This window comes from Dreissena polymorpha, chromosome 14, assembly GCF_020536995.1.
Source record: "Dreissena polymorpha isolate Duluth1 chromosome 14, UMN_Dpol_1.0, whole genome shotgun sequence".
In the NCBI taxonomy this organism is placed as follows: Eukaryota; Metazoa; Mollusca; class Bivalvia; order Myida; family Dreissenidae; genus Dreissena; species Dreissena polymorpha.
The window spans coordinates 64,067,095-64,089,928 of NC_068368.1; the positions used below are offsets into that span (position 1 = coordinate 64,067,095).

The window sequence follows — 22,834 nt, forward strand, 5'->3', positions numbered from 1 at the left end:
TTATTTAGTTCTTCAAAGCAATTCGACCAAATTTATGTAGTTTTGCGCACATTCTTGGAAAATGTTCGGAGTGGTGGTCATTAATGCCTCGGTCACACTGTCACGAATCAGAGCTACGATTGAGCTACGATTCAATCGGCTACGAATGACTACGAAATTGTAAAAATTCGAAGGCCGCTACGATTTCAGTACGGAGCACAACGAATCTTCCATCAAAATGTTGGAAAACGAACAAGGAAAGGTACGGACTGCTACTGATCAACGCGATTAAGTACGGAGTGCCACAAATCGGTACGATCAAACTACTAATCCGCTACGGTCTGGTACGATTAAGTACGATGCTACCCGAATCGGTAAGATCTAACTACGGATCCGCTACGGTCTAGTACGGGTTAGTACGAACTAGAACGGTCCGCTACGAAGCAGTTGGAATTGCGACGGACTGGTACTGACAGGTAGGAACGAACTACGATTGAACATTGCGCACACAGCCTCTTGTATTGTCATACACAGAATGACTACCAAAAAGAGAACATGCAACCGGCAGCAACAGCGCGTAACAGAAATGATGGAATCAGCCGTGTCTGGGGAAGAGTCTACCTCCTCCATCCAAAACCAAGAGCCGGGTCGTCTTAAAAGCCAGTCTCTTATCCACCACCTCCTTTTTCTTCTCTGACCTGATAAAGTTTGTAATTATTGATGTACACATACAGATTATGCTTAGGAAAGTATGATTAATTTTGTATTTAATTATGTCGGCTATTAATTTAACCATTATTAAATCACGTAAAAGTAAGAGCAAGATTCAAAAGGCATATGAGGCAGACACTTATCTGCAAATAATAATAATATTAATTGTATAACTATTATGTTCAAATTATAATATTTTCAAAATACGTAACCTTTAGCACAAATCTATACTAGTTATACGATATTGAATCATTATTACCTCTGTGCATATCGTCAAGCAGCTCGACTACGGCCTCTGCATTTTGTGCCATATCAATATCCAAGTGTAACAAATTTATCGCAATCGCAATTTGCTGGCGGTTCATGATTGTGAACTCAATAAAAATACAAGTATGGTTGCTTTATAATTTCAATAATGTATTTCAGTAGCAATTTATTGTAGTGGACCGTACATGTCCGTTCTGTTTCATGCTGAAATGTAGTACATCGTACAAGATCGTGCAAATTCCTGCCTATCCGTAGTACAACGTTCAAAAACCGTGGCTTTCCGTAGTAAAGCCGTGGAATGATCGTAGTTAATACGTAGCGTTACCGTACCGCTCCGTAGCTCTTCGTATCAATCCGTATAAGTCCTTGAAAATCTTTGGGCTTACGAAAAGGTACGAACGACTACGTTGTCGTTACGAACTAGTACGGATCAGTACGGTTTAGTACGAATACGAATACGAATACGAATATTTATTTGCAGTCAAAGGCCACCAGCCCATAATACAGACAGTGTAATTGCATTATTATATAAAATAAACTGAGTAGTTAAATAATACAAAGTCATATGATGCAACACACACATGCACTTTTCTAGAACAAATACGGCTATACATTATAATTTCAAATTTTTTAAATATCAAAATGCAAGTATAAACATATTAACAAGGTAAGCCACAGATTATGATTCATTATCTATGCCAAACAATATAATTATGCAGTTGTTTTAACCAAAACATGGTTTACCTAATAATTAAATACCTATGACAAGTTAGCATGCACAATAGTAACATACGTATAAAGTAATCTAAGAATCATTATTCATTATCAAATATGAATAAACAATTTAATACAAGCATGCAGTATTAAAATGAAAGTTTGCATGATAATTACGTAATTATTACATATTAGCATACACATACATATATGTGTGTATATTTTATGGCAGTCTAAATACATGGGATTTACATTTTGGACATCTAATCCAAACGTTATAAATGCTGTGTGATATTGAATTGTCTTCGTATGGAATGAGTGCTATATTGACGTCATCATTTGATGACGTTCAATTGAACGAATGATAATGGCGACTAAAATTCGTTAAGCTCCTGGTTATAGCCGCGATTTGGGAGTCTTGAAAACTGGCCCAACACTTGTGCTGAAATTTGACATGTATATGGACCAGAATGCGATCTACCTTTTGGCGTATTCGTCATATCTGGGAAAAGTCCAGTTTTTGATAAATTTACGAAAAAGTGGTGTTTTTTATTGCGCAATCGCTATAAAATGAGTTCTCGCCGGAAGCGTTAATAGCGTTAATAGCAACCCAAACACAATTCAACCCAAGGAGGCAATTCACGCGATAGACACTTCAAATTTGATTTTAATTAATACATATTGCGATTTTATTCCCAAATTAATAAATAAGTTCATATTGTGTTTAACATACATAGCTGAACCCGTTTAGAAAATATTAACAAAACAAACAAAAACAAACAACAGTTATGGTGGACGAACCAGTTATCGAACACTTAAGAAATTAAGTTAAATTTGCAACACTTAAAATAACAAAAACAATTTGTTTTAACAAATGACTAACAGTTCAATCATTAAACAACTTATCTGTAAAGTTTTCAAGCAAATATCCGTCAAGAATTCATAACAATGATTCCTTGTTTATTGTCACCTCTAGCAGACAAAACAAAATGGCGGCCGATGTAAACATGACCTATTACCGAACAGTTCATAAATACTACTCCAGTGAATATAAACAAACATGAAACTGAATATTTTTTATTGAAACATAAAAATTAACAAAATTAGAAAAGCATGTAGCTTTGAACACAAAAAAACAAGTCTATTCCTCTGCAATATTGTGGCAAGGACAATAGAACGGGTCATTTCTCCTGACAACATTTGTGGCTGTGCAAAACTGCAAGTGCACCCAGTGGCTACAGTTATCAAAGTCACACTTGGCCCACTTCACAAATATCAATGATACGCAGTTAGCAAGTTCTTTTGGCTGAAAGCGGCTGCATACACAGCAAGTTTCATCATCATCTTCATCTTCAGACGATTCAACATCAGTGTTCAGATGGGAGGGTCCAGGCTCTGGGTAAGTGTGTTGTTTTGTTGATTGTTTTTTTTTTCCAGTTGTTTGTTCCTTGTTTGTGAAACTGTTTCTTTTGTGGGCATAAGCTTCGAATGTTTATTGGCTTGTTCAGTTTGTTGCTTGTTTTTCTGTTCATTTGTTGTTTCAGCTCTTTCCCTTAGTTTCTGTTCAATTACCGGATCTGTTATTTCTTTGCCAGATGTTAATTCAAGAATGTTATGACACACTCAGGTTTGTTGTGGAGGTCATGTTTTTCAACAATGCTCATCAAATTGTTGAACTATTCATGAACATTGGCCTCTAATGTGGCTTCAGCTCTGTAGTTGGACAATGCCCTCGGACGAACAACTCGCAACTCAGGCCATCGCTGCTGGAAACCCTTAAACCATTTCACAGACAAAGGTTTATCATTTGGCCTCTTACCAAGGAACACTGCATAGTTAGTAGCACTTGCTACAACTTCACTGATGGTATAACCATACCCAAGGGCAGCCATTGTCTTGACATGGTCAACTAGTTTGACCTCTTCTTCCTGAGAGAAGATTGGAGCTGGTCCGGTTTTGAGGCATTCAGGGTCAATAACCCCTTTCACACGGTCCCATAGTGTAGTATGGGGAACACCATACTGTTTTGCAACAGTTCTTACTGGCAAGCCACTGTCTTTTACATTTAGGTATGCATTGTGAAGAGCTGTTGGTGAGTAAAGACCTCTGTGTTTAATTATCTTCTTAGGTTTAGACTGAAAAGAAAAAGAAAAACAAACTTAACTTTATGATGATCAATTGTCAAGAAAGAAAAGCTGGAATATTTTTTCGGAACTGTGCTGTAGCTCTAAGAGCGATAATAAAACAAAGTCACATGACTATTACATGACTGTCACGTGACCCGGACTCGACGAAAAAATCTACGTCTGCTGCAATCAAAATTGCAAATGGAAATGCACGTTTTGATAAATGCATTCAAAAAGTAATAGCAAAAAACACATAAAACCGTGTCAATAACAATAAATGCATTTCTTTTACCTGTTTTCGGCGCATTTGTTGCAAGCTTAGTGGACAAGTAGGTCACGGACTTCATAAATGACCATTTGTTTATGGATGTGACGTCATGCGCACTTTTGCGCATGCGCATATAGAACCAAAACAAACCGTCCGATATCAGGTTCTGTTCGATAATAGGTACTTACACGATAAATTTCATTGATGTAAATATGGTAACCTGATTACATATCCACTAGCGTACACATGAAAAATAGTTCGCAAGTAAACAACAAACAATCAAATTTAAACGCAAATAAGCGAACAAAATATATAAAATAAATCCGAGAAATCGATACTTAAAACTACAATTTCTGCACTTAAAACATTTTTGAGAGTCATTAAAACACATAATTTCGGAAGTATACAACCAACATTCAAAATGGCTGCCAATGCGTTCGAAAAGAACGCGAGAAAGTATTTACAAAATAACATCATCAAAATAATTAAAGTGAACGCTACTTCGCCGTTTTTTAGATAAGTATACGATCTATTGAAAAACACTAGCATTTGACATAAACACACCCGTGGATATGGAAATAGACATCACGCGGCTCCCGCATTTTGCGCTGTGTACGGTTGTTCAGAAAACTTGGTAAGTGTCATTGTGTTCTTGAATTTGTCCGATGAGTTGAATTTTATATACCATTACCATACAAGAAAGTTTTCAAACACATTTATTTCTTACGAAACTTAACTTGAAAAATAAACAACACAAATATAAGTGGCACGAACTGATAGTGGAACGAAACGGCAATCAACCGTTAAAGTTCAAGGGCATAATTTGAATGGAAATACATTACTCCTATAAATATGAGGTCGATTTACATCGACCTCATATCGTTTAACGTTATTTTGCAATAGCATCGTTCCGACATGAATTCATGTCGGAAGCTTTAACGGTATCAAATTCATATAACAGCACAGAATAATCATGCAATAAATTATTAAACATAAAATATAAACATTATTTTACTAATTGCATTAGAAAAATGTTTATACAAACTTACAAGTAATGATAGTCCAGACCTTAAAACACTACCACTGTTCAAATTCCATATTGTTGCCATATAGCACTGTGTAAATTGAAAGTTGCATAATGTTACCTCATTGGTCGGTTATAAATACATTGTTTCTCTATGTATAGTATTCGATTTAGACGAAAATAATAACTTACGTGGAATGTCATATTAGTTTTCCATTAAAACTTTGATCTTGCTGTGTGTGTTTATGGACTTTATTAATTATGTTATACTTATTTTTGTATTTCATTAAGAATTAGAACGTGTAGCCCTTTTTGTTAACTGTTTTTAGCAAACGATTCGCGGCTTAATAAGACACGGAAAATAGTTAAAGCGACACTTTCATTTAAAGGTTTAATGTGAACAATATTAAATGAAACCTTTTTTGGTATTAATATATTTTATTGACATGTTAAATTCGATACTTGAAAAGGTGTTTAGTCTTTAAAAAGATGTCGCTGATATTTTTAATTTCAATAACTGTTAATATGCTTAATGTTGTGTAAGAAATTGAATAGTTTCACTGAGTTTTATTCCCGCCTAAAATCCGATATCGTAAAACGCGCAACGGTTAAGAATAAGGTCTAAATAAGTTTAAGTATTCAGATCTGAATATCAGCAGCTGTGCCAGCTGGGAGCCCCGTTTTGGCTTTAACAACCGCAAGCGAAACAACATACTTTTTTAAGTCTTGCACTTAGACTCCATGATCACAAGTATAGGTCCCTGCTGTGGCGTATGACACCATAGTGTTATTTAGTATTGGTCGGCACAGTATCTGATCATAACGAGACAATTGGTTTGTGCTGAACACAGGGGCAATAAAACCACAGATCTATCAAAAAACAAGATTATTGAGATATCTTTTATTGAACACCGCGATAAAAATGCTCAAACCACGGACTCTAGATTACACGGATAAGAAACATGGCAACATTCTCAGAATCATCACTGCTATATGTGTAATCACCTAACAATTCGTCTAAAAATAATTTATATATTTGAGTTGAAGACGATGTACTGTTGTATAAGTCTGAATAAACTATCTGTCTGCCTGTCTAAATCAAAGCCGTCATCGTCCCAGTGAAAAAAAATCTGATTTTGAATAGTTGAACATGATGCCCTAATGTCAAAATACGAAATGACCCGCGTAACACCGACCGTGATTTTCAAGAATCTTTAATAAATTGATAATTTAAGGTAAATAACATTTCATATAATTATACATAATTCCCTCGTTGATAATTAACAGCAAACGATGAATGTTTTTGACACCCATTTTATTTCAAGTATGCATGCAAAGCCGAATAAAATCGAGAGGGTCCGCTATATACGCTGTTTCATCATAAATTTAACGGGTGCTGGACGTTTCGTGCCACTACCAGTTCGTGCCACTGATATTTGTGTAGGAGGGCATTGGACGTTTCGTCCCACTGATAATATATAGGCGGGTAGGTGTGAATAATACCGTATAGGTGTGAAATCATAACAGGAAACTTTCGCACCTTTGATTGTAACATCTGTTCAATGGGAAAATAACATTTTTTACATTTTATTTCTAGATTGTTTAAGAGTCAATTTAAATGCTTCATATAATACATTAACAATACATTACATAAATATATTAAAACATTTTCAATTAATTGACATTAACCATATCAAAAGTGAATGCATACATAAATTTTAACAATATCTAGATTTATTACATAAATATATTCAAACATTTGCAATAAATTGACATTAACAACATCAGAAGTGAATGGATACCTACATTTTAAACAAAAAAATTAACAATATCAGAAAATAAAGCATGCATACATGTTAATATCTAGATTGATTACATAAATATTCAAACATGGTTTTAATACACATATACAAAAGTACACAAATATAGAAACACCAATACAACAGCAACTATCATATCATATACATACACAAATCATATATACAATGTATTGCATTTCAGAAGTCCTCATCGTGGATGTCATCCTGGGTTGTGCTCGGTCCCAGCCCGATGATATGGCTGCACGCTCTCAGCAGTTGAGTAGTTGTCATGTCATCGTCTTCGTACTTCTCCCAGATCTCGAAGAGTCGCCCGTGCACTTCTTTGAAGATTTTCCGGTGTACCCGAGTCAGGGCGTGCTCCGACACAAGTCGGATTGTCAGATCCACTGTTTCTGCCTCACGGCGCAACAGGGGGACTAGCACGTAAAACCCTAAGTCGGGACGCCCTGCTCGACCGTTGATTCTGCGATGCCATCCTGGAAAAAATAAATATGTTGTGAACTATGATGTTTATTGGTTTCATATAAAAATATTTAAATTATAACTATCCAATGAAAATATGATATATTAGTTTTTATAATAGCATATTTAAATTATAACTATCAATTGAAAATTACATCCATAGGGATCTCCACTATCTCCGGTACCTCTGGCGTTACATCTATCGGGAAATCCACTATCGCCGGTACCTCTGGTGGAACTTCCACTAGTCGGCTACATTCGCAGCATTTCCACGTAACGACGACATTCCCTTTCATCATTTTTTCGATTCTGTCGGAGACTGACACCAGTCTCACACGACAGATGCTGCCATCTTTCACGTTCATCGCATGAGATGGCTTTATCTTCTTCCCCAACATTCCGTGCACAGTACACACAAGGATATTCGCAAGCCATTACTGGTTTTGTGAATTCAACGAACAACACACGTATTATATACTGTGTGTTCAACTGACTTTATTTACTCTTTCGGTGAATTACACAGTTTGTATGATAATTAAAGAGGTGAGTTGTTTACTAATTGGTAACTAATTGGCCATTAAAGGCCCGTGTCGGTAAATTGAAGGCCGGTAATTAATTGTTTGCTAATTACGTAGACACATACGGCTAATTGAAAGTTTGTAAGTCGATGGTAAAGCATAAGCTAACTCTTTAAAGAAAAAGACCAACTTTATTTTAAATTGTATTATTGTTCATTCATGTTATATATTATTATTTATGTATATAATACATTCAATTGAAGCATAGAAAATAACAGCATTTCATGTTTTATATTTATTAAACACAATGAACTATGCACACATGTTTTTATACTAACAATAAATCATTTTATTTTATTATTACAAGCACATAAACATGATTCATAAAACATAACAACACTTTATGCTTTATATTCATCGCATATAATACACTATTTACAAATATTAGTATACTAACGATAAATCATTTTATTTGTTTGTTATTAATAATTATAAATGTCAACATAGTTGTAATTTTCTAAATTTATATACACCCCAATATCATTCACACCTATACGGCATTATTCACACCTATCCGCCTATATGTTATCAGTGGGACGAAACGTCTACCCCTTTTCAACACAAATATCAGTGGCACGAACTGGTAGTGGCACGAAACGTCCATAAACCAATTTAACACCCTTGCTGTAAGCGGGGTAGCTTACGTCTAATTATTTGGACTAGGAAATACATGTGTTGAATATTGGATAAATTAATTGTTTTGCCGTTAAAAGGGTAAGTTTTTTTGGTTTGCTTTGCTTATTTTTTTATCAAAACACAAGTTTTATAGTTTGATTTCTGTACAACAGTTCAGTTAACGTTACATCTTGAATTTATAAATATCGAAATAGATGTCGGAGTTTGCACATTTCGGACGTTGCTATGCAAGTTAGTTCTCGATAGAATATACTGTTTTACCTTTTCGCATACAGTTGTGCAGCTGTTTTCCATGTAATGATGCAATGTTTTACGTCTGGAATACCCCCCTCGATGATTATAAATCATTAACTTCTCAAATTATAAGCATCGTCAACTTGACAAGGTTCTGTCAAGATTTAATTTTTTTATTTAATTAATAATTAGTAGAATATGTAAAGCTGAGTAACATTAATTCAGACTGATTTCTGATTAGGGCAGTGGTTCACCTGATTCTCTCATAGGTTGACCACACCACATTTTATAGCAGTACAAAAACAAATAGCTTGTAATTATAATTGATAAATGTGAATGTTTAATTTATTTGTTTGCAACAATTTGGAACCTTTTGGTTTGAGCATTGTAAGCCTAGTGTATAATTGCCCCTTTGTTCAGCACACATGAATTGATATGAAATACAGCTATATCTCGTGTGGCGTATTTTCATTTAAACTCTGGATTTTAATGACTACAAGTCAGTCGTGCAGTTAAATATGTTTTAAAGCATAGAAAGAATCCAAAATTATTTTGGATTTTGTGTTTGCCATGCATAATTTAAATTTTCATAGGAATAAAATAACTTACAGCGACAGGATTACGACTTTGTTATGTTAAGCATTGTATACAAATGTAATTAAGAATTAGTGTGGTTGTAAATAAATTTTGAGAAATGGAACGCAAAAAAATCACAGAAAATGGAAGTGCGTGCATGTTACTGTATCTTGCAACTTTATTGTTTTTAGAATTGGATTAAAGTTTAAATTTAGGTAAGCGTGTTGCTTATACTAAATTTAGTTCTTTATGTCTCCTTTGCTCTAATATGGTATGAAATGCGTATCTTGTGTAACGTAATTTCATTAAAACTCTGGATTTTAATGACGACAAGTCAGACGTGTTATTTTATTTAACAGTAAAATATTTTTTAAAGCATCAAAAGATTGTAAAATATTTCCGATTGTATTTTTGTCATGCATAATTTAATCTTCCATAAGAATAAATAACTCGCTGCGTAAAGATTTCGGTTTCCTTAATCATGTTTTAGGTAAGAATGGTTAGCATTTGATACACAAATTTAAAAAAAAATAGTGTGGTTTTTAATAAATTTTGAGAAAGAGAAGGATGACCAAAATTGGAGGTTCATATCTTTGTAACTTTATTGTTTTGAGCAAAGGATTAAAGTTAAAATTGATGTACATGTAAGCGTGTCGTTAATACTAAATTTAGTTTTTTTATGACTCCTTCGCTTCTGTATATACAATGTATACACTACGAGACCCGTGATTGTTGCCTAATTTGCGGAGTCAAGGCGGACAGTTTGCTTTTTGAGTGGAAAATCACCGCGATTTCATGTGATTCGTCACATTTATATCGGTAAATATTAGTGCTGCAACAATACGCCAAAAACCGTATTGCAATATATTGTCAGTTCAAAAACCCGTATTGCAATATATCGCAATATATTGCTAACTTGTACCAAAATTATAACTTGCCAATTACCAAATAATCCAATAAATTCCAATTTTAAAGCAAATTCTGGTAAATATTTACTATAAATGTGCTCAAGAATAATAAGAAACACAAACATTTGCAAATTTTCTTAAGTATCAAATACATTTTTGCAATTGTTACTATTCAAAGATGTGATGAAATAACGTCCAACCGGGGCGTTTTTCCCACTGAACACGCGTAATTCAGCTGACGTGATGTTCCCGATTTTATACAACACAAAATACACCCATACTTTCCATGCGACGTTCTACATGTCTGTATAATTTTCGCGCGCTTTTTATTGAGACAAAGGATAAAGCACTTTTTATTTGACGCTATACTTTTTTATTGTCGCGTTAGCATTCAAATTTGGAAGCGTGTTTCCGAAATTCGGATTACAAATAATGCTCAAATCAGAATCGAACGAAACATTTACAGCTGTGCGCAATTAATTCAACGATAATCTGTTCAAAGCATCGAATGAATGCTCCCGTGTAACAACGCTACTCCGTATAATACACTTTTTATAATGCTTTTTTTACGTAAAAATAATTTACACTGCTTTGTTTTGTTTACCTTTTTATCATTATTTCGGATGGCTTTTCTGGACGAAATGTGAATGAATTTTTGTAAAATTTTCGTACCGGTATGATGAAAATCATATCGCAATACAATATGCGGATTGCGTATTGCGATATATACCGATATACCGGTATATTGTTGCAGCCCTAATCTTGTGTAACGTAATTTCATTAAAACTCTGGATTTTAATGACGACAAGTCAGACGTGTTATTTTATTTAACAGTAAAATATTTTTTAAAGCATCAAAAGATTGTAAAATATTTCCGATTGTATTTTTGTCATGCATAATTTAATCTTCCATAAGAATAAATAACTCGCTGCGTAAAGATTTCGGTTTCCTTAATCATGTTTTAGGTAAGAATGGTTAGCATTTGATACACAAATTTAAAAAAAAATAGTGTGGTTTTTAATAAATTTTGAGAAAGAGAAGGATGACCAAAATTGGAGGTTCATATCTTTGTAACTTTATTGTTTTGAGCAAAGGATTAAAGTTAAAATTGATGTACATGTAAGCGTGTCGTTAATACTAAATTTAGTTTTTTTATGACTCCTTCGCTTCTGTATATACAATGTATACACTACGAGACCCGTGATTGTTGCCTAATTTGCGGAGTCAAGGCGGACAGTTTGCTTTTTGAGTGGAAAATCACCGCGATTTCATGTGATTCGTCACATTTATATCGGTAAATATTAGTGCTGCAACAATACGCCAAAAACCGTATTGCAATATATTGTCAGTTCAAAAACCCGTATTGCAATATATCGCAATATATTGCTAACTTGTACCAAAATTATAACTTGCCAATTACCAAATAATCCAATAAATTCCAATTTTAAAGCAAATTCTGGTAAATATTTACTATAAATGTGCTCAAGAATAATAAGAAACACAAACATTTGCAAATTTTCTTAAGTATCAAATACATTTTTGCAATTGTTACTATTCAAAGATGTGATGAAATAACGTCCAACCGGGGCGTTTTTCCCACTGAACACGCGTAATTCAGCTGACGTGATGTTCCCGATTTTATACAACACAAAATACACCCATACTTTCCATGCGACGTTCTACATGTCTGTATAATTTTCGCGCGCTTTTTATTGAGACAAAGGATAAAGCACTTTTTATTTGACGCTATACTTTTTTATTGTCGCGTTAGCATTCAAATTTGGAAGCGTGTTTCCGAAATTCGGATTACAAATAATGCTCAAATCAGAATCGAACGAAACATTTACAGCTGTGCGCAATTAATTCAACGATAATCTGTTCAAAGCATCGAATGAATGCTCCCGTGTAACAACGCTACTCCGTATAATACACTTTTTATAATGCTTTTTTTACGTAAAAATAATTTACACTGCTTTGTTTTGTTTACCTTTTTATCATTATTTCGGATGGCTTTTCTGGACGAAATGTGAATGAATTTTTGTAAAATTTTCGTACCGGTATGATGAAAATCATATCGCAATACAATATGCGGATTGCGTATTGCGATATATACCGATATACCGGTATATTGTTGCAGCCCTAGTAAATATGTCTGAGAATTTCATTAACACAACCATATGACTACGCCATTTTTCAGAAGTGTAAAGAGTACAGTGCATAATTCGGGACGAGCGTATTTAAAAAGCTTATATCATATTTCTCGTAAATTACCAAATTATTAGTTTTGTCTAAATCAAATACCATGTATAGAGAAACAAGGTATTTATAACCGACCAATGACGAAACACTATGCAACTTTCAATTTAGACAGTGCTACATGTATATGGCAACAATATGGAATTTGAAAAGTGGTAGTGTATTTGGGCCTGGAATATATTTAAATAATGTTTACATGTTATGTTCAATAATTATTGCATGATCATTCTGCGCTGTTATATTAATTTGGAGCCGTTAAAGCTTCCGACATTACTTCATCAAATTCATGTCGGAACGGGAGTATTTTAGCTAATACGTCCATTGTATACAACAACAACAAAAGCTTTATTATTGCAATGTATAATGTAAGTGTATACATAATATATGTTACATGTACATGCGGTGATGCGAGAATCGCGGAAAAAATAACGGGTCGCGTAGTGTAGTATGAAATACATATCTCGTGTAACATAATTTCATGTAAACTCTGGACTTTAATGACGACAAGTTGGATGTACGGTTTCCTATATTGTGTTTAAGGTCAGAATGGTTAGCATTTTATACTTTTATAATTAAAAAATAGTGTGGTTTTAAATAAAATTTGAGAAAGGGAAGGAAGAACAGAAAATGGAAGTTCATATCATTGTAACTTTATTGTTTAAAGCATTGGGTTTAAGTTAAAATTGAGGTAATTGGTTGTTAATAATAAATTAAGTTTTTTTATGACTCCTTCGCTCTTGTTAAGTATGAAATACGTATCTCGTGTATCGTAAATTCTTTTAAACTCTGGATTTTGTGATCGCCTTTTGTGTGTCGTCTGTTGTTAGTCGTAACATTTACCTTGTTACATGTAACACTTAAGAATGTAATGTATTGCAGATTCAGAGATGTCTGTTCTGTTTTGAAGGTCATGTGAAAAATAAACTTATGGGATGTTTGCATATTTTAATAACATATAAATATTGTTCAAATCTATTTGTTGATAGATTTAAAATAGCTAACTTTCCTCTTACATGCCCTTGTATTTCAAGATAGAATACTTTCCTTCACAGAGGAAAGAGGTCTGAGTTTGAATCTCAGTGGGGGCTTCAGAGGATGATTTATTTGTAGAAAAATGATTATATATGCTCAACTTTGTAAATGACTTAAAGCCACACACCTAAAAATTAACTGCATGGCATAGTAAATTTATGTATAAATAATAGTGCTGCAACAATACGCCAAAAACCGTATTGCAATATATTGTCAGTTCAAAAACCCGTATTGCAATATATCGCAATATATTGCTAACTTGTACCAAAATTATAACTTGCCAATTACCAAATAATCCAATAAATTCCAATTTTAAAGCAAATTCTGGTAAATATTTACTATAAATGTGCTCAAGAATAATAAGAAACACAAACATTTGCAAATTTTCTTAAGTATCAAATACATTTTTGCAATTGTTACTATTCAAAGATGTGATGAAATAACGTCCAACCGGGGCGTTTTTCCCACTGAACACGCGTAATTCAGCTGACGTGATGTTCCCGATTTTATACAACACAAAATACACCCATACTTTCCATGCGACGTTCTACATGTCTGTATAATTTTCGCGCGCTTTTTATTGAGACAAAGGATAAAGCACTTTTTATTTGACGCTATACTTTTTTATTGTCGCGTTAGCATTCAAATTTGGAAGCGTGTTTCCGAAATTCGGATTACAAATAATGCTCAAATCAGAATCGAACGAAACATTTACAGCTGTGCGCAATTAATTCAACGATAATCTGTTCAAAGCATCGAATGAATGCTCCCGTGTAACAACGCTACTCCGTATAATACACTTTTTATAATGCTTTTTTTACGTAAAAATAATTTACACTGCTTTGTTTTGTTTACCTTTTTATCATTATTTCGGATGGCTTTTCTGGACGAAATGTGAATGAATTTTTGTAAAATTTTCGTACCGGTATGATGAAAATCATATCGCAATACAATATGCGGATTGCGTATTGCGATATATACCGATATACCGGTATATTGTTGCAGCCCTAATAAATAATAAACATATTTTTATCTTTGCCATTTAGAATATATCTGGTGATTACAAGGTAGAAATCAGTCTTTTTTGCGCTTTAAAACTTAAAAATAATTGCATTTGTCGAAATAGACATATATGTCTACAAATCCTACTTTTGGTTTAAAAGCGGTACCATTTAAACAATAATATATTATTTTCTAACTAGGCTATAGATTTGATTTTATCTATGCCAATTAGAATATACACATGTAAGGCTATAGATTTAATGACAATTTTGCACACTTTCAAATAGCATCTTTATGTATTGATTAACATGTATTTCATTTCAAAGTGTGTGGCTTAGCGCGCATGTCAGGTATTAGTCTGGTCAATACAGCCTAAACTTACAACGGCCTCGATAAATGACAACCGGCCTGTTTCACGCATGGACATTGATAGCCAAGATAATAACGGTTTGAATGACAATGATCATTATTATACATTACTATTGCTATTAAAACCACACAAATTGATTAAATTGTAATAATCAGATTTATGATTATCTTGTCAAGCGACCAGGCCGTCATGGATTTGGACCGTCCTGACCCGCATTTTAACCATGGCCGTTGAGGGCATAGCAGTTTTCTTTATATGGGCCAGTGGCTATAGTAAAATCTTGTTACCACTCTAGAAATCACATTTACTGTGCATCCTTCAAGAAACTTGGTCAGGTCATTTGTTCTAATGATGTCTTGGCTGAATTTGAAAAACTGTTTCGCTTTCTTAAATTTATGCGCAAATCTTAATGAAGTTTGGTCAGAAGATTTGTATAAATTAAATCTCAGCCAAGTTTGACACTGGGTCATTTGAGCTAACAAAATTGGTTAATATATTAAACAAACAAAAAGCATGTTTATACCACAGAAGTCACACTGTTAGTCTAATCTTCATCAACATCGGTATGCATATTTAACTTCAAAACAAATATTGGACCAGCGATTTCAATAGAAGCAGAATCCTGCGATTTGACGCGAGCAAATTAAAAATGACTCATTTTTGACGCAACCCTTTTTTCTGCCGTGCGTCATTTTGACGCATCAAAAATTTAACCCGAGGGTCAGTCAGTTAACATCTCCAGTTCCATGGTAATATATCCGCCTGTGCTCCTAATCAAAATTAATGTTTCAGTATTTGAAACTCGGTCTATAATCGAGGGAATAGAGGTCTACCCCGGGCGTTGTTTTTTATACTCTCAAGTCATAATACTACACATAAACATTAAGAAAACACATTTTCTCAATTAGATATAAATTATCCGAGTAGAATTAAATTGCTACGTCTTGACCTTTGACATTGTAATTGGCGGACGTATTGTAAATTAACATTAAACCCGCGGTCAATTAAAAAATGGCGATTCAAACAACAACAACAATTCAAATTACAAGTAATGGTGATTCAATAATGGAAATAGCATTAATTGGATTTAACGAACATTAAATAAGGTTTCTTAAACCAGATAACAACAAGGAAATTTTGGATTATTAAAGTTAAACTACTACTGGTAAGGCATTCTTAAGTGTATATATTTCCGACATGTATAGTATTCGGATAAACAGCAATAGATATACATGCATTTAGATTGTGTTTTTGTACAAAAGCTATCATAGGGATGATGATAATATAACAAGGATAAATATGTGATGAAAAGGTGCTACAGGTACATATCTTAAATTACTTAAATGTGTTATGATGAAGTAGATTTTAATGAGCATTTATTGTTTTAACAAATAAACATAGTATAGTGATAGAAATAATAAAAGTTGTAAAATGAACATGTTTTGTTTTTGAAAAACTTAAAGTCGATATTGTTCGCACAAATTATTGATATTTTGTCCTTATCTTTGCGTACCAATTCATTAAAATATGCTGTGTTATGTATCATGGTATTTTTATTTAATAACGCAGTATAACTTTTTTAGATACATTTGTATTGTGTAACTCTTGGAGCATGTTTTTATCTAAAAAAATTGAATAATACAGACAAAAACACAATTAACGCACTTCAAAATTGACCCCAGAATTTTTCAATTTGACTCCTCAAAATTTCAGTCCAGGGGTCATTGACTCCTGGTTTTTATGGAATGAGTGCTATATTGACGTCATCATTTGATTTTAAATAGAAACAAATTCGTACCCATATTTCGTAACCATATTTTTTTCGTACCTATTTTTTTTTTACCCATTTTTTCGTCCTTAAATTTTTTTCGTACCCACTTTTTTTGTCCCCTTTTTTTTCGAACCCAAATGTTTTTCATACCCATTTTTTTTCGTACCCAATTTTTTTTTTGTACCCAAATTTTTTTGGTACCCAATTTTTTTTCGTACCCATTTTTTTTATACCCAAATGTTTTTCGTACCCAAATGTTTTTCGTACCCAAATTTGTTCGTACCCAAATTTTTTTTCGTACCCATTTTTTTCGTGCCCAAATTTTTTTCGTACCCATTTTTTCGTACCAAATGTGTCCGTTCCCAATTTTTGTCTTACTCAATTTTTTTTTCGTACCCATTTTTTTGGTTCCCAAATGGTTTTCGTACCAACATTTGTTCGTACCCAAAAAATTGTTCGTACCCATCTTTTTCGTACCCAAATGTTTTTTGTACCCAAATTTTTTCGTACCCAAATTTTGTTTCGTACCCATTTTTTTCGTAGCCAAATTTGTTTTGTACCAAAACTTTTATTCGTACCCATTTCTTTTGTACCCAAATAGTTTTTTCGTACCCTAATTTTTTTCGTTCCCTATATTTTTCGTATTCTAATTTGTTTTCGTAACCAAATTGTTTTTTTTTCCTACCCACATTTTTTTCATACCCATTTTTTTTTCGTATGGAATGAGTGATGTATTGGACGTCATCATTGATGACGTTCATTCGAACGAATGATAAAGGGGGCTAAGTTTCATTAAGTTGAGGCATATAGTCGCGATTTGAGCGCCTTGAAAACTGGTCGGTAACTTTTGCTGAAATTTGACATGAATATGGACAAGAATGCGATCTACCTGTTGGCGTAGGCGTTATACCTGGGAAAAATCTAGTTTTTTTATTAAAGCTTAAAAAAGTTTCGCAAGTTTGACAAAACCGGAATTACAAAATGCGCTATGTGGATATACCGAATTCCTACCGAAATCAAACTTTGATATAAAACAATATTTCATTAGTGATTTCAGTGTATTTCGCAACAATCTATATTAAAATACGCAGTTTTTCGATAAATAAACAATATTAATGGGGATTTCGTGGGATCTCGGGGATTCCTGGGGATTTTGGTAATTGCGGGAATGTCGGTATTTTTTCACACCCGTCAAAATGGCCGACTTCTACAGAAAGAACGCTTAAAAAGTATTTACAAAATAACATTATCACAAACGATGTAAAGTGAACGTTACTTATCCGTTTTGTAGATAAGTATACGATCCATTGGAAAACACTAACATTTGACATAAAAAAACGCCAGTGGATATGGAAATCTTCAGCTTTCGAAATAGCAGACAGCGTCGACCAATGGCTGCGAAAAGAACGCGAAAAAGTATTAACACAATAACATAATTCAAAATGATGTAAAGTGAACGCTAATTCGCTGTTTTGTAGATAAATATACGATCTATTGAAAAACCATAACATTTGACATAAAAACACCCGTCGATATGGAAATCTTCTGCGTAACGAAATAGCAGACATCACACGGCGTCTCATCTGACTGAGTCTACGCTGTTTGCCAAGGCCGATAGTATAATGAATGGAAATGCACAAACTCAGTAACTGGCAAGCATATATGCATAAGTAGGTTGTTTCGTGATTATTTACAAACGACTACATAATTCTTTTGGTTCAGCCAGTGCAACTTAACAGAAATAAGTATAAAAAGTTTCTACACCTGACAACAATATGCCAACTTAATACAAGGTAAGTTGTTTACATTATTTAAAATATTGCAAGCTTACAGTATAGAACACTAAACAGCTGGTACAATGTAATGTCATCGTTTTAATTTTAATAAGCCCGTGGTTAATTACCCTTTTTAATCTTATGGATCAATGCATCTCTTAACACCTTCAATTGACTTGTTTATGAAAAATATACACCCTCAGTGCATGTTATCCCATACACCATCACTCACTTACTAAGGCTCGATTGGTACTAAGGCTCGATTGGTCATTCTCGGCTCAGGTACTTCTTACAGGTACATGTACCCCGGGTACTCTTAACTTTACTTACATGTACCCCGGGTACGGTAAATAAACTTAAACATACCCGCAAATATTAGATTGTATCCGAGTTGTATATCCGCCAAAAATCCGATGTTAAACATGCTACAGATTAACGTAAAACAATATTGTTTACCTTAAACAACCTTTTTTTTTTAAATCTGCATCAACATGCTTTTTAGTATGAGTGTTGAGAGGACGCCGTAGGAATAAGCAAGTAATCAAGAATACGTCTCTGTTTCTGCTTTTATTTCCTTCATGTATAATGATGATAAGGATTGACGACTAACATTGACGACAATGATCACAAACATTTACGACTAACACTGACAACAAGCCTTGGCGACTAGATGTAACATTGACGATTCTCTACAATAAATGAAATTAACAACAAAAAATGAATAATAAGATTATAGTACAACAGATATGCTTTTCAAAGTATAATATAATAGCATACACTCATTAGAATAAGAGGTTTCATAAATAACAATTTGAAACATTTTCAATCAATATCGAAATATCTTATACAATATTTATTACACAGCATGAATTAATTGTTAAAACATAATATAAATACCGAATATGGTGTTCCCCATTTAACGGACCTCGCAAACCAAATAATGTTTCTTTAAAAAAATCTATGGCGTTAAAAAGTGAACGTGCAACGTCGCGGAAAATATTATACTTGACGACGTCATACAATGATGCGACTTTAAACAATTTAAGATTTAAAATTAAATCACATTAATGATTTTAACAATTAGTTTTGATAATATAAATGCCATTTAACAGAAAATTGACATAAATGTGAACATAATTAATTTTTACAACATAGCCGACAACAACCGATTTAGTGTTAAAATTCCCCGGTATGTTTTAGTAAATTTACCGTACCCAGGGTTTGGGCCTTACTAACTGTATTATTATTATATCTCACCGACTACCTTTACCTTGTTGTGTTTATCAACCTGAAATTTATGTAAATTCCGGCTTTCTTTACTTTTATTTTTCATTCATTTGATTACACAATTGTTGACGTATCTTGTGGAAAATTATTTGAATCTTTGGATTTTAATGACGACAAGCTGGAAGTGTCAATTTATTTTAAAAACGAATCTAAGATGTATGTACATGTAAGTATTGTGTGTTTGTCATGCATAATTAAGTGTTTTCCAGAAAAAATTGAGTAGCCAGTTATATGGCCGGCAACTATGCAGTAAAACGAAAGCATTTGTGACATTTACTTGATATATTTGGGAAAAGTAGCCGGCATCAAGAGTAAATGTAACCGGCAAAATCACTGGCTGCCGGTATTTAAGTTAAGAGAACACTGATAATAGTAAACTAAATCTCTACGACAGGATTACAGCTTTGTAAAATTGTTTTTTGGGTGATAATGGTTAGCAATTCATACAAATGTTATTAAAAAATATTGTGGTTTAAAATTCATTTTGAGAATGGGATGGAAGAACAGAAAATGAAAGGGTATACAGGGATGAAAATTAGTGGTTTCCCGTGAGCCCGGGGCAAATAGTTTTGGCCTGGACAACTCAATTTCCAAAGTTGATATTCCGGCCGGGCAACTTGTTTTTTTTTTTAAAGCTTAAAACAATTCAGTGCAATAAAAATTGAATAACAATTGACCACCATGGATCAATACTAGTTAAATAACATTCATTATTAAGGAATAGGAAATGATTAAATTCAGACTCATAATAAAACATCATTCATTGAGAAGTGCAATGTCAGCAAATTTATTTAATTATCTATTATTTTATTAAAAGAAAGTATAATATACACATGTACATAATTCTGGGCTGGTTATTCTTTATCTGGGCAACCAACATACTAAAGATGGTTGTCAGTGCGGGCAACCAATAGTAATAAGTTAGTTTTAATCAATGAAATATCTTTGTAACTTTATTGTTATAAGCATTGCATTAAAGTTGTGATTTAGGTAAGCTTGTTGTTTATAGTAAATTTACTTTTTAGCTCGACTATTATATATGAAATATATATAGAGGAGCTATCCTACTCAACCCGGCATCGGCATAAGCGTGCAAATGTTAAAGTTTGCGTACCATCCCAAATATTTCCTATGTCCCTTGACATATTGCTTCCATATTTTGCATACGTGTTAACCAACATGACCCCAACCTAAAAACAAGAGCAGACAACTGTATCACTTGCATTTTGTAAGAATTATGACCCTTTTTCCACGTAGAATATGCATATTATTTATAAATCTACAGTATTCGAAATTTGCACTAGCCCGGGGCTAGTTGATCTCGTTTTGGGCTACTGAATTTCCATGGGTACTAGCCCGATTGGGCTATTGATTTTTCAAACTTTTGAAATAAAAAATGCTCAAAAATATTATTTTCATCCATCGCTTGAACCATATCTTGCGTTTATTTAGCGTCGTATCGCGTTTCCTCACCCTTCCGATTATGTTGACATGACGAGAGTTTGAATGACAAAATTTTTTTTGATACTGTGCGAATAAAATGCGGATCTACCCAGGTTGTTCAATTTGCTGTACTTTCAGCAAACCATACAAGTCTACAAATGTTTTTAATGTCCCCCATCTTGGATTTGTAATGATCTATTGACAAATCAACGCATTGAACTATCATATTTTAATAGAATATGTCAACCAAATTATATATTGATTGCGTAGTTGCTTGGTTACTTTTTACTGGTTTTCAGTTTAGGCAGTTTAACGATATGCATATTTTATTTCACGTGCAAAGACTTATATTGATATGTTTTTGGACAGTTGTTTCCGGATACGGTATTATCTGTCGATTTTAATTTATTTTCGACTTTCTTGATAAAAAAATATCTAGAATGATGAATACACATGCAATTTTACGGATGGTCTGGTTGATATTTTTTTACATTGTACTCACCAGAATTGGACCTAGAAAGACTATAAAAAAGAACAATAAGCTAGGGGGAGGAGACACTGCCCTCTATTCGCTTTATCATACGGCCTCAGACTTTAGGCTTAATGTTTCGGATTTCTAATTTGGGACAATTGACATCTAAAATTATTTACAGATTGGATAAAAAAACCTTTGCTTCTTGACTGTTAGGTATTGATTGACGAATATCGTCATACATAAATATTATAATCGTATTGTGTCATTGAAATATTATAATAACATTTCCTGCTAATTGGGATCAACTGTTAGTTGCAATCCTCATCATTACACCCTACCTGCAATAAAAACTATCCAGAACCGTCAAAAATATAAACTTATTTTAAAAACTTGTGATAAACAGTTCGGGCTAGTAAACTTTGGTTCGGGATAGTGAAAAAATCCATCTGGTAGCCCGAACGGGCTAGTGGTTTAAAAAGTGAAATTCGCACACTGACTTTATGTTAAATTGTGCGTAACACCCCAAATATTTCCTATATCCCTTGATATATTGCTTTCATATCTTGAATAATGTTAACGTGCATATTTTTATTAACGTCTTGTTATTGTAGTGTACATATTTTTCAGATTTCGGACAGTTCATTCATCGAGTATTATTGTTGTGGTTTTGTGAGTACTCTTCATGTAAAATACTGCTGTTTAGATGTTCAGTTTTAGTCGTATATCAGGATTCAATACCTATACCTTAGTGAAAATGGCATCGGAAGAACATTTGTTCATTGCATTAGATAGAATTAAACATTATTATTATCTATCTATCTTATTGTTTATTGCAGTTTCAGTAATATTCTGTCTATAAATGATTTCAACATGATATAATTATAAATCATGGCAGGCTAGGAAATGTGTATATATGAAGCAAAAATTAAAAATAGACAGTTCATTTTTTTCCCATTTACATGTATGTATATTTATCTATGTCAGGGCTCGACATTAACTTTTGAAGCCACTTGTCCAGTCGGACAAGTAGACCATAATTTCACTTGTCCTGACCAAAAAGCAACTTGTCCTGACCATTATATCTTTATTCTGCTCATTACTTTGCAAAATAATGAAATAA

At 33.3% G+C, this 22,834-nt stretch overlaps 1 protein-coding gene across 2 annotated transcripts in view; it reads left to right on the forward strand.

Annotated features, from left to right (window-relative positions):
* The window catches only part of LOC127859042 (failed axon connections homolog), a 141,423-nt gene that overhangs the window by 88,593 nt on the left and 29,996 nt on the right, over positions 1 to 22,834 (forward strand). The gene's annotated exons all lie outside the window — the stretch shown is intronic.